Source organism: Pongo pygmaeus, chromosome 6 (assembly GCF_028885625.2).
Source record: "Pongo pygmaeus isolate AG05252 chromosome 6, NHGRI_mPonPyg2-v2.0_pri, whole genome shotgun sequence".
NCBI classification, from domain to species: Eukaryota; Metazoa; Chordata; class Mammalia; order Primates; family Hominidae; genus Pongo; species Pongo pygmaeus.
The window spans coordinates 25,150,743-25,164,117 of NC_072379.2; the positions used below are offsets into that span (position 1 = coordinate 25,150,743).

Consider the following 13,375-nt stretch of genomic DNA (forward strand, 5'->3'; position numbering starts at 1 on the left):
CAGGATTGTGCCACTGCACTCCAGCCTGGATGACAGAATGAGACTCTTTCTTAAATAATAATAGTTAGCAGTGCAAAGCTGTGTGAGAAAGACCTGTAAATATCTTCTAAATGTTTTATTATAATATTAATATCAACTCTTTTTACAGACCAGAACTTCTTACTCACAATACAACTGAAGTCACTCAGCCAAGAACAAATACAACAGGTAAGATAGTTGTGAAATCCTTTTTAAAAGCACAGATTAATCTTGAAGCTTTTAAAAATTAATGTTTTAAAATGATGGAACTGCTCCTTCCTTCACCTCCCCAAGAAATCTTTTGCAGAAGCTCAATATAGGCACTCTGTGATTTATCAATATGAACAGATGCAGTGTAGGGGTAACCCAAGCTTTTTTTTTTCTTTCTTCCTTTTTTTGATACAGAGTCTCACTCTGTCACCCAGGCTGGAGTGCAGTGGTGTGATCTAGGTTCACTGCAACCAGGCTCAAGCAATTCTCCTGCCTCAGCTTTCCGAGTAGCTGGGATTCCAGGTGCATGCCACCATGCCCAACTAAATTTTGTATTTTTGGTAGAGATGGGGTTTTGCCATGTTGGCCAGGCTGGTCTTGGACCCCTGTCCTCAAGTGATCCGCCCACCTCAGCCTTCCAAAGTGTTAGGATTACAGGCATGAGCCACCGTGCCCGGCCTAGTTTCTTTATTAGAGCTGTAAGTGTACCTTTCTTTCTTTCCCATCTTTTTGTTTGCCATTGTGCATTGTCAGAGTAATTGGCCACAATTTGTAGATCATCCACTACCTTAGGAACTTATGTTGCCAAGAACTAATAAATGGCCATTTAGTATGAAGTTTTGTATTGTCAGGAAATAAGTGTTGGGAATCAAGTATGAATTATGTGTATGTATTAGGTGTTTACAAATTTGTGCAGTTAATCATTCTCATGAATACTAAGGTGAATAAATGTTCTCAAGTTGGGTTAATGGGTGTGTCCTGAAATACTGCTCCTTCAGCTCTCACAGTACCTGGGGGCAATTACTTAAGGTCAGTCAGTGTGCCAAATAGATTTTTTGTGGATTATGGCATGGAAAGTGGTTGAGAAATTCTGTAGTAGGGTAAGAAAATTATCCTTGTCCAGGAGTTCTGCAGTGGAGAAGACAAAACTCAGTGCTTAACTCATAGGTTAAGCACGGGTTTTTTTGTTTGTTTGTTTTGTTTTGTTTTGTTTTTGAGATGGAGTCTCGCTTTGTCTCCCAGGCTGGAGTGCAGTGGCATGATTTTGTCTCACTGCAACCTTCGCCTCCCGGGTTCAAGCAATTCTTCTGTCTCAGCCTCCTGAGTAGCTGGGATTACAGGTGCATGCCACCATGGCTGGCCAATTTTTGTATTTTTAGAAGAAATGGGATTTCACCATGTTGGCCAGGCTGGTCTCAAACTCCTGACCTTGTGATCCGCTCACCTCGGCCTCCCAAAGTGCTGAGAGTACAGGTGTGAACCACCACACCATGCCCTCAGTATGCTTTTGATTTAGCCAAAGTATCAAAGCATTGGTGAAGAATTTAAGATTGGAAGTTACACATTTTTTGCTAAGGGAAGTAATAGAGAAATAAAAATATTACTGGAGGTAGATCTTCAGTTTGCATTGGTCTGAAGATGATGAAACCTGTAGAAAACTTCATTTCTGAAGACAAAGCTCAAATTCAAGGTTGTGAGGAGTACAGTCACCGCTTTCATTAGGGGCAGATGTGACAGTGATTACAGAAACCGTGAATGTGAAGCCTGTATTACATAAAGAATGTGCAAGTGCCATAGAAGACACTGCAAGGATTTGGTGCTGGAGCAGTGCTGGACCTGCCATCGTCACCAGAGTGCAGCAGGTGTCACCAGAAGGAGAATCTCCACTCTTGCCATCACTAACAGCACTCGACTTTCTCCCACTCATAAAAGATCTTGGAAGGAATTAAAGGTACTTGCTGGTTTGTCATTTTAACATAACCTTACTTGGCCTGACCGTGGACCATGCATTAGTCTTTGGACAGGACAATTCAAATCACAGACCACATGACAGAATTTTGTGGCCATCAGAACTGTCTCCTTAAACACACCATGGGTGCACTGTGTCCTCAGCTTGGTGAAAGGTAGAGGTCACACGTGAGAAGGCAGTGGAGCCAGGCAGGTGATGGAGCCTCGAAGAGTGGGAGGTGGCACCTGGCTCTGTGAGGAGGCTGTGAAGTCCTCCATGGGAGGAACAGATGCCAGAAAAGGAGGTGAGGATGGGCAGAAGAGGAGGCTGAGCAGCAAGTGAATGAAGCGCTCGACCTCAGAGGAGGAGAGTCCCATGTCTTTATTGGTAGTACTCCAATGGGGTTGATACTGGAGTTATTTTCTGTGGCTGAATGGTTCAACTACTCTGAAATCCATGGGGGAAAAGAAACAACTGCTACTAAACCTTTGAGCTGAGTTTTCTTTTAAAGTGAAGGAAATATTACAAGATTTTCTGAAACTACCAACCTTTAGCAATATTTTCAGACCTTCTCCAACATTTTCCTTTGTCAGCAATCAGAGATGACCTCTACACTGAGGCGAATTTTCCACTCCCTTTACCCTTTTCCTTTTCTCTCTTTCCCTCCTTTCTTCATCCAGTAACTCCAGTTAGCCTCCATTGTCTCCAAGTCGACTTTCGTCCTCATCCATAACTCCTCCACACAAGCCCTGAACACCTGTCCATGTAAGTGACATCGTATATGCCTTTATTTTTATTTTATTTTATTTTTGAGACAGAGTCTCGCCCTGTTGCCCAGGTTGAAGTGCAGTGGCATGATCTCGGCTCTCTGCAACCTCTGCCTCCCAGGTTCAAGGGATTCTCATGCTTCAGCCTCCCAAGTAGTTAGGACTACAGGCACGCACCACCATATGCAGCTAATTTTTGTAGTTTTTGGTAGAGGTGGGGTTTCACCATGTTGGCCAGGCTGGTCTTGAACTCCTGACCTCAGATGACCCACCTGCCTCAGCCTCCCAAAGTGCTGGGATTACAGGTGTGAACCACGGTGCCTGGCACATGATTTACTATTTATAAGAACATGAGCTTACTACTTGTGTAACATTTATTCCTGTATTTTAGTTGGAAGTTACTGAGGTGGTATGAGGTTTGTTGACTACATCTGGCCTCTCAGGGAAATGGCCAAGTTGTTCAGATTTTCAACTGTATTTATGTGAAGTTGTTCATCAGCTTCATTGCTTACTACTGTGAAATAAGTTATAAAGGGAATTTTTTTTATAAAAAGAAGGAGATTCAGGCTGAGTGTGGTAGCTCATGCCTGTAATCCTAGCACTTTGGGAGGCCAAAGTAGGTGGATTGCCTGAGCTCAGGGGTTTGAGACAACCCTCAGCAACATGGTGAAACCCCATCTCTACTAAAATACACACAAAAAAAATTATCTGGGGATGGTGGTGGGTTCCTGTAGTCCCACCTACTGAGGAGGCTGAGGCACGAGAATTGCTTGATCTTGGGAGGCAGAGGTTGCAGTGAGCTAACATTGTACCACTGCCAGCCTGGGTGACAGAGCAAGACCCTGTCTCAAAAAAAAAAAAGAAAAAAGAGAAATAGATTTACTCAGGGGAGGGGATCCATTGTTAGTAAAATATATCTAGTACCAGATGCTTTTTGGTCTCCTAGTGACCTATCAAATTTCAGGGTTTTTGGCTTTGTAAAATATTCAGTTCTACATTTATTCATTCAAGAATTGAAGATTTTTATATCCCCATTATGTGCCAAGTACTGGGTGGGACAGTAGGTGACAGAGGTGAACAAATCCCTGATCCCAGGATTTCACAGTATATGTTGGAATTTAGTGCCATTTGGCTTCATTCCATTCTGCAGTAGTCCCAAGATTTTCCAAGATCATCCTGTCCTCCAGTGTCCAGTTGATTCAACTTCAGAATATATCCCAGAGTCTGTCCCTCTTCACTCCTCACTGCTGCCACCCTGGACCCATCTGCCATCATCTGTCACCTGGATTATCTCCGTAGTCTCCTAACTGGTTTCCTTGTTTCCATGCTTGCCTCTTTCAGTCTACTCTCTCTCTCTTTTTTTTTTTTTTAATTTAAGACGGAGTCTTGCTTTGTCACCAAGGCTGGAGTGCAATGTTTTGATCTTGGCTCACTGCAGCCTCCACCTCCTGGGTTCAAGTGATTCTCCTGCCTCAGCCTCCCTAGTAGCTGAGATTACAGGCATGAGCCACCAGGCCTGGCTAATTTTTTGTATTTTTAGTAAAGACAGAGTTTCGCCATGTTGGCCAGGCTGATCTTGAAGTCCTGGCCTCGAGTGATCCACTTGCCTCGGCCTCTCAGATGTTGGGATTACAGGCTTGAGCCACCCCGCCCTCCCAGTCTACTCTAAGTACAACAGCTAGAACAATCCTTTTACAGTGGAATTCAGAACATGTTTACCTGTCTGTTCAAACTCTCGAGTGGCTTTGTTTTCTACATGATCTGGCCCCTACGACCTGTCTCACTGCTTCCTGCTACTCTCCTGCTCTTACTCCTCTGCATAAACACTGAGCTCATGGTGTTTCCTTTAACATGCCAGGCATGCTTGACCCTGTCCTGTCTCTGGGCCTTGCTGTTCCCTCTGCCTGGAACATTCTTCCCCTAGTGTCTGCATGGCTCACTCTGCAGTGCTTTGGATTTTTGCTCAGAAGTCACCTTATCAAGGGACTCCAGGCTGCTCTGCATAAAATATATCCTCAACTCATATTTCCTATTTGATATCTGACTCCTCTTCCTCTTTCTCTAAAACGTAAGCTCCATGAGGGAAGGGATTTTGTCTGTTTTGTTCTCTTGTATACCTAAATACCTAGAAAGGTGCTCAGCAAATATTTTTTGGTTGAATGACTAAATCAGCCTATTATTGAATCAGTCAGTGTCCTCTGTAGAAGGGAGTTCTCATACCAGTGGTGCATATCTGTATGATAGCTGGTGTAGGGAGGAGCATGGTCAGAGTGGCTCTGTGTGGAATAGTTTTTGCTTAGCATAATCCCAGCAGGCTCCTATTGGGGTTAAGCCACAGTTTTAGCTTTATTAGTATCACTTTTTTTTTTTTTTTTTTCTTTTGAGGCAGAGTTTTGTTCTTGTTGCTCAGGCTGGAATGCAATGGTATGATCTCGGCTAACCACAACATCTGCCTCCCAGGTTGAAGCAATTCTCCTGCCTCAGCCTCCCAAGTAGCTGGGATTACAGGCATGCACCACCACACCTGGCTAATTCTGTATTTTTAGTAGAGACAGCGTCTCTTCATGTTGGTCAGGCTGGTCTTAAACTCCCCACCTCAGGTGATTTGCCCACCTCAGCCTCCCAAAGTGCTGGGATTATAGGCATGAGCCACTGCAGCCTTTAATCATAAAGTCAGAGGATGTTAAGATTGGAAGGGATCTGGGAGAGTATTTGGTCCACTTTTCTCATTGATGAGAGAATAACAGAGCCTTGAAAAGTAAGTTAATTACTCACAATCATAAAGGTGTATGGGTCAACCTGAAATTAGGCTTCTGACATCAGATTCTGTAGTCTTTCCTACATGTGTTCTCCCTAGACTGAGATAGTTCATGGGCTTTCAGGTTTGACAATTTTCTCTCCAGTCTCTAAACAGGAGCTTTTATCTGGACATTCTAGTTTAGCATAGATGGACGATGACCCTGCAATGTGTAGAAAATCCCAAAGGTTGACCACTGTCAATGGGAACTACCCCAGATGTGTCGGGAGCACCACAGGCATGCTCACACCTCCATTCACTGGAGCTGTGTAGGGTGGAAAGGAAACCCAAATCAAGACCCTTTGCTGCTTTAATTCTTGTATTGCATGTCACAGTCCAGTGTGTCTCCATTTAAATTAAGATTTTTTGATAAATGGTCAGAACAGCTGCAGGCCCTTTGGGCCAGAAGTCTTGATCTTACCAACTCTTCATTTTCTTTTCTTTGTTTTCTTTTTTGAGATGGAGTTTCACTCTTGTTGCCCACACTGGAATGCAATGGTGCGATCTCAGCTCACTGCAACCTCCGCCTCCCAGGTTCAAGAGATTCTTCTACCTCATCCTCCCAAGTAGCTTAGATTACAGGCATGTGCCACCACGCCCAGCTGATTTTTTGTATTTTTAGTAGAGACAGGGTTTCTCCATGTTGGTCTCAAACTCCCAACCTCAGGTGATCCACCCGTCTCAGCTTCCCGAAGTGTTGGGATTACAGTCATGAGCCACTGTGCCTAGTCAACTGTTCATTTTCTTGATAAACTTCCTTCAGGCATTTGTGTGTAGCCAGTCTATTGTGGAGTTGTCAGGGGGGTGTAGAGCCCTCTTTTTGGGATAGTCAGTTTTCCCTGTGCAGCATGTCCTGAAGCTGCCCTGTTTTCATCCTCTTTCTAAGTGTGTGTGGTCTTTTGTTAAGCAGGTAAAGTGAAAGAGGACTCCTAAAGAGAGAAAAACTCCTCCAGCATTTGCTGAAACATGTTTGTGAATTGACCAAGATGTAATTAATTGAGATGGCATGAAAAAGACCAAAATTTATTTAATTTCTTGCCATCTGGTTTGTGATATATGGTGCCCCAAACTGAGTTTAGAAGGAACTTTGGTCGTAAGTCAAGAGGTGTCATATTTGTTTTTGTTTGTTTGTTTGTTTGTTTTGAAACAAGAGTTTTGCTCTGTCACCCAGGCTGGAGTGCAGTGGCACGATTTTGGCTCACTGCAAACTCTGTCTCCCAGGTTTCAGTGATTCTCTTGCCTCAGCTTCCCAAGTAGCTGAGATCACAGGTGCCTGCCACCACACCTGGATAATTTTTGTATTTTTAGTAGAGACAGGGTTTCACCATGTTGGCCTGGCTGGTCTGGAACCCCTGACCTCAGGTGATCTGCCCACCTTGGTCTCCCAAAGTATTGGGATTACAGGCATGAGCCACTGCACCCGGCTGAAGGTGTCATATTTAATTCTACTCCCCATGACCTCTCTTACAATACGAATCATGCACGAAACCCACGGTTTTGCTGCGTCTAGTTTTACTCAAGCAAAGACTCTGGACTTTCATACTGTACACCGATGTATTCTAGTTTGCATCTGAAATGTACTCTGAGGATGGTGACTTGTAGATAGCCATTTTTGGGTCAAGGGAAGTTGAAGTCTGCTGAGTATAGTAGCCATACCACCTAGAGAACTTAATTTTGGTTTGGTTATAAAATTTATTTTAGCTTAGTTTTCTTACATTAGGTGGGCAAAATAAGAAAGAGCAGAAGGCTCAGTGCGGTGGCTCACGCCTGTAATCCCAGCACTTTGGGAGGCCGAGGCAGGTGGATCACCAGAGGTCAGAAGTTCAAGACCAGCCTGGCCAACATGGTGAAACCCTACCTCTATTAAAAATAAAAAAGTCAGGCCGGGCGCGGTGGCTCACGCCTGTAATCCTAGCACTTTGGAAGGCTGAGGTGGGCAGATCACGAGGTCAGGAGATCAAGACCATCCTGGCTAACATGGTGAAACCCCATCTCTACTAAAAATACAAAAAAATTATCTGGGTGTGGTAGCGGGTGCCTGTAGTCCCAGCTACTTGGGAGGCTGAGGCAGGAGAATGGCATGAGCCTGGGAGGCGGAGCTTGCAGTGAGCCGAGATTGTGCCACTGCACTCCAGCCTGGGCGACAGAGCGAGACTCTGTCTCAAAAAAAAAAAAAAAACCCAAAAATCAGTCAGGTGTGGTGGTGGGTAACTACTCAGGGGGCTGAGGCATGATAATTGCTTGAACCCAGCAGGTGGAGTTTGCAGTGAGTGGAGATTGCACCACTGCACTCCAGCCTGGTGGATAGAGTGAGACTATCTCCAAAAAAAAAAAAGCTTAGAGACACCCAGCAAAACTGTAAGGCCTAGAATTGGAAACTGGGAATTACTCTGTTTATAGATTCTTTCTTTCCAAGATGGACTAGTGGAGTTTCTGAGCAGCAGCTACATCCTCCTTTCACATCATCAGGTTTTATAAGGTTGCCTTTAGCCCTCTGAGTGATCAGATCTGCCTCACAGTCTCTCATGGGAGCTGTTGATCTCGACAAAATGGATCTTGAGTAGCTAATTTCAAACAACTGAGGTGGCAAGGAGGGATCTCTTCCTTGGTTCTTATATGTATTTTTTTAATCGGAGAGCTGGAGAAGCAATGCCAAGGTCAGGATAACTCACCCTGATGTTGTCACTTGTCAGGGATTGTGCTGGATTCTGACTTAGGTTCTGCCATCAAACACAGAGTGCCCTGATCCTTAGAGGCAGAGGCAGCTCTTCAGCCTATGGGGTAAGTAACCAGGGAATGGAATTCTCACCATAGCATATTTTCTATGCTAAAAGTTTTACTGTAAGATTTGGACCACCTTCTTTCTTTTTTTTTTTTTTTTTTGAGATGGAGTTTCACCCTTGTTGCCCAGGCTGGAGTGCAGTGGTGCAACCTCAGCTCACTGCAACCTCTGCCTCCCGAGTTCAAGCGATTCTGCCTCAGCCTGCCGAGTAGCTGAGATTATAGGCATGCACCACCACGCCTGGCTAATTTTTTTTTTTTTTTTTTTTGGTATTTTTAGTAGAGTCGGGGTTTTACCATGTGGGCCAGACTAGTCTCGATCTCCTGACCTTGGGTGATCCACCCGCCTCGACCTCCCAAAGTGCTGGGAGTACCGGAGTGAGCCACTGGACCTGGCCTGGACCTGCTTCTTTCTTTCTCTTTTCCTTTTTTCCAGTAGCAGCTTAAAATTGGTGCCTTATTTAGACACAAGCAAAAGGATAGTAGCCCAGCTTTGGAAATAGGTGTGAGGTCACATATGATTTTCCTAGTTTCTCTTCTCCCTTCACTTTTTGCTCTCTTGATAGTATGTTAATTGTATTCTGTCTCTGAATCTTTTTTCCCCATTTCTTTGGCAGACATTTTTACTTGTCTTTGAAGAGTAGGGGAAGAGCTGTTTTTAGGACTCTTTAAAAGGTACAGTATGGATGACGGTCTTGGCTAATGGTAACCAGATCCATGGAGCTGGGGTCAGCGTGAGCTGGAATGTGTTCAAATTAGAAAAGCACTGGCGCTCAGTGGCAGGAATACAAATGACTGCAAAGTATTAAACACATCTGCAAAGGGATACTGACATCATCCTCAGAATCTGTGGGAAATACACATAGCGTGTAGACCCATTCCTCTTTGACCCTATGAAGATTCTTTAAAGAGTAATACCTTGAGTGGTTTTCTAGCCAGCTTGCCTGCTCATTTATCTTTGAGGACAACATGACTCAAGCACCACAGGCCTCAGAGATGAATGGATTCTGCATTTGAAAGTGCTGACGCTGAGAGACCGGGTCTTGGTGGACCCCAAGAGGTCTGCTTTTCTTCTACTCATTGTCCCTACTGTTCCTGGCAGCTGGCATTGCTATTTAAATGGGTTGTTCTTTGCTGTTTTAAGTTGTTTGGTAGTGGTGTGTCAGGATTTGGGTTTTCTGAATACTTTCCCAGCTGGTTACTTGAGTGGTGGTTAGGGAGGAGCTGTCTTGGGGCTGTTCTGGAGCTGTTGAGGTTGGGTGTCTGTCTGGATTCTCACAGCTCATGTTTTGAGGAGAATGCTGCCTTTGGTGGTGCTGTGTATGGCTCTTTTTTTTTTTTTTTTTGAGACAGAGTCTCACTCTGTCGCCCAGGCTGGAGTGCAGTGGCATGATCTCAGCTCACTGCAAGCTCTGCCTCCCGGGTTCATGCCATTCTCCTGCCTCAGACTCCTGAGTAGCTGGGACTACAGGCGCTCGCCACCGTGCCTGGCTAATTTTTTGTATTTTTAGTAGAGACGGGATTTCACTGTGTTAGCCAGGATGGTCTCGATCTCCTGACCTCGTGATCCATGTGTGTGGCTTTTTAGATGTGGGTGCAGGTGAGTTGGGGGAGTTAATGAGATCATTTTTAGGTGTTTTGTACAAAGTAGTCTGCACTACAGGATTCATTGTGACTTTTTTCCTTAACCTGCACATACTTCTCTGCTAGACTTTGCTGTCTTTCTCATGCCTTTGATTTTCCCAGCTCCTCTTGGTTGAATTTACATAAGGGCTCTGCTATGGTTTAAATGTGTTGGAAGTTTATGTGTTGGAAACTCAATCCTCAATGCAACAGTTGGGATGTGGGGCCTAATAAAGAGAGCCCTCATGAATGAATTAATGTTATTGTGGTAATAGTTTAGTAATCACAGGAGTGGGCTTATTGTAACAGAGTTGAGTCCCTTTTGTTTTCTCCCACTCTCTTGTCCTGCCATGGGATGATGCAGCAAGAAGACCGTCACCAGATGCAGGCCTTTCAACCTAGGACTTCCTAGCCTCCAGAACTGTACAAAATAAATTTCTTCCTTTCCTTTCCTTTCTCCATTCTTTTCCTTCCCCTCCCTCCCCTCCCTCCCCTTCCCTTCTCTCCGTTCCCTCCATCCCTCCTTTCCTCCTTCCCTCCTTTTCTCCTTCCCTTCCTTCGTTTCCCTTTCCCTTCCCCTTCCCTTTCCCCTCCTTCCTTTTTTCTTCCTTTCTCTCTCCTTCCTTCCTTCATTCATTCATTCCTTTTTGTAAATTATGCAGTCTGTGGCATTCTTTTATAGCAGCATGAAATGGACAAAGATGGCTCCATTTTCAAGACCAAGCCGTTTTGTAGTTTCTGAGCCAATTATGACTGCAAAGGAAGTTCTATAGGTAGCCTCAGATCCATCACCTAGGAAACATGCTACCAAGCAGACCTAGGATCTAGGATTTGATCAAGTGTTGGGCAACATGATACCTCTGCAATTTAGCACCTGTCTATATACCTCCAGTTGGCTCAGCTTATCAGGGCTAAAACTACCCCTCATATCCTAGTGTCTCTTGTAGGCAGAAGCCTTTCCTAAACCCTAAGCTGCTTAGCTCACATTCTGTCTTGTGCTTTTTTTGGGAGGGGGTTCAAATATACACAAAAGAAATAAGATGAACCTCCATGTATCCAATCCCCAGATTAAACAGTTATCTCCATTTTGCCAGATTTGTTTCATCTTATTCAATCTCCCTAAAAATTTGTCGGTACAGGAAAAACTGGATACATACCAAATTCTCCACCCTACCTCCTATTTTAAGTCACTTTTCAGAGTAATGAGTTAGTGACGTAGTAACCTCTACTCTAGTGACCAATAGTTTTTTTCCTGAATATCATTGTGAACTCATAGATTATTGTTTGCATTTGATGTATTTTAGACCATTGCAGTTATTATTTATTAATTGTTTTGGATGCATACATCGTCTCATTTAGGTTAATAATTATCTCTTCAAGTTGACTCTCATGTCTTTTTGATGTGATCTTTTTGGACTTTGATGGCTTCATTGCTTTCTAGCATAAAAGATGTTCCATGATCTGTATACTGCACCATACAAGAAGTCAGCCATTTCTGTAGGGAGCCTTGATTCCTTTTAGTAGAGAACACAGTTTGGGCTGTTGGTCTGAATTACTTTTGTGAACCTCCTCTCCTGAGACTACAGCATGCATCCGTGCTTACAGCCAGTATGGAGCTCTTGCTGGGCACCAACAGATCTCCTAAAACTGCTATGTAGCTCTGCCTCACTCTTAAAAAGATTGATCTCATGAGAGTTTTGTGCTCTACCCCCAGATGTGGTCTTTCTTGTTCTGAAGCTTTTGCTTCAATCACCCTGAATTTCACCAGTCCTATGCATACCATGCCTTGGATTGCAAACCTGCCCTCACTGAAGCCAGTTTCTCTGGTTAGAATCATTGCCCCAACCCATGCCTAATACTCTAGTAAACAAGGTCCTACCTGGGCTTAGGTTAACGGTCACGCAGGACCATGCTTATACTTCATTATATCAAATGGGAGATCCAGTAATTTATAGCCTATTATTTCTGCAGTCTGGGGATGGCTTTGCATAAGCTTTGCTGAAGCAGATTTTATTACATTAGAAGAGAACATAGCTTGTTGCATCCAACACTGGAAGCTTTTAGATGCTAATAAGGAGGTCATGTAAACGTCATGGAATGACTCTGGAATCCATTCCCCTCCCTACCAAGCAAGAATAATGACATTCTAGGTTGACCTCTTTTTATTTCCCTTTGATTTTGAGTAATAAATTCCCTCCTTGCTTTCTATCTGAACAGTTTGGGAGTCTGTATTCCCTAGAAAGACTCTGGTCACATACCCATCAGATTAAATTAGGTGAAAACTCTTTGGCATTAATGAATGTTGAAGGATTTCAAAGGGCTAATGGAAATTGTTCTAGAAGGAACAATTTACATTCTATTGATGAGATCATCCTGAATCTCTTAGATTATTTTATACAGCAAACCAGCCAGCATTGGGTTTTCTTTGCTAATAGATGACAAGGAGAATGTAGACACTTGGAATCTATGGAGAATCCCTAAGTTGCATTTTAGCCTCCGTGTTATGTCTCTTTTCCTAACCCTTTTACCAGAGCTGATCATGGGAAATAGATTTGTATGACTTATCTTCGTGCCTCCTCCCTTCATTCTTATAGAAAGTGATAAGTACTGCCTGCCAGGTAAAATCTTGGTGGCAAAATCCAAAGTCAAATCCAGAGTTATAAGCATAGCCCCCACCCAAATAGCTTCCAAAGAAAAGAAAGAGGCCAAGTGTGGTGGCTTACACCTGTAATCCCAGCACTTTGGGAGGCTGAGGCAGGCAGGCCACCGGGTCAGGAGTTCAAGACCACCCTGGCCAACATGGTGAAACCTTGTCTGTACTAAAAATACAGTGAGATTGCGTCACTGCGCTCCAGCCTGGGTGGCAGAGCAAGACTGTGTCTTGGGGAAAAAAAATGAAAAGAAAACGAGTGTTGTGCAAAATCTTGCTTCATTTCCTTAAAATTGGGTACTTACTGAGTTATTGCATTAGATTTGTGCTTTGTGGTAGTTGTTGTACTACTGTTGATTGATTTCATTCTGTATTCATGGAACACCAACAGTGTTCCTGGTACTGTCCTGATCACCTGAGATAAAAAGATAAACAGGAGTTGGTCCTTGCCACTTAGAGCTCAGAGTCTACTACTGGGAGAGTGTGGGAAGGTGTGATAAGAGCTATAGTGATCTTGCCACATAATTTGCATTTGTATCTTAAAGCCAGTGGGAAGCCATGGAAATGTTTTAAGCAGGAGAGTGACACGATTCAATGATTCATTTGTATTTTACTTTTTCTTTTGAGATGGTGTCTCACTCTGTCACCCAGGCTGGAGTGCAGTGACACAGTCTCGGCTCACTGCAATCTCCGCCTCCTGAGTTGGAGCGATGCTCCTGCCTCAGACTCTGAAGTACCTGGGACTACGGGCATGTACCACCATGTTTAGCTAATTTTTGTATTTTTGGTAGAGATGGGGT

General features: G+C 43.8%; 1 protein-coding gene across 1 annotated transcript in view; it reads left to right on the forward strand.

The window, feature by feature from the left end:
• LOC129041403 (putative uncharacterized protein FLJ44672) overlaps positions 1-13,375 on the forward strand; it is a 72,480-nt gene that overhangs the window by 26,702 nt on the left and 32,403 nt on the right. Inside the window, exons 5-6 of the mRNA XM_063668342.1 lie at positions 149-207; positions 2,638-2,722. The gene's annotated coding sequence lies outside the window, so the exon portion shown is untranslated. The remainder of the gene's footprint in view (positions 1-148; positions 208-2,637; positions 2,723-13,375) is intronic.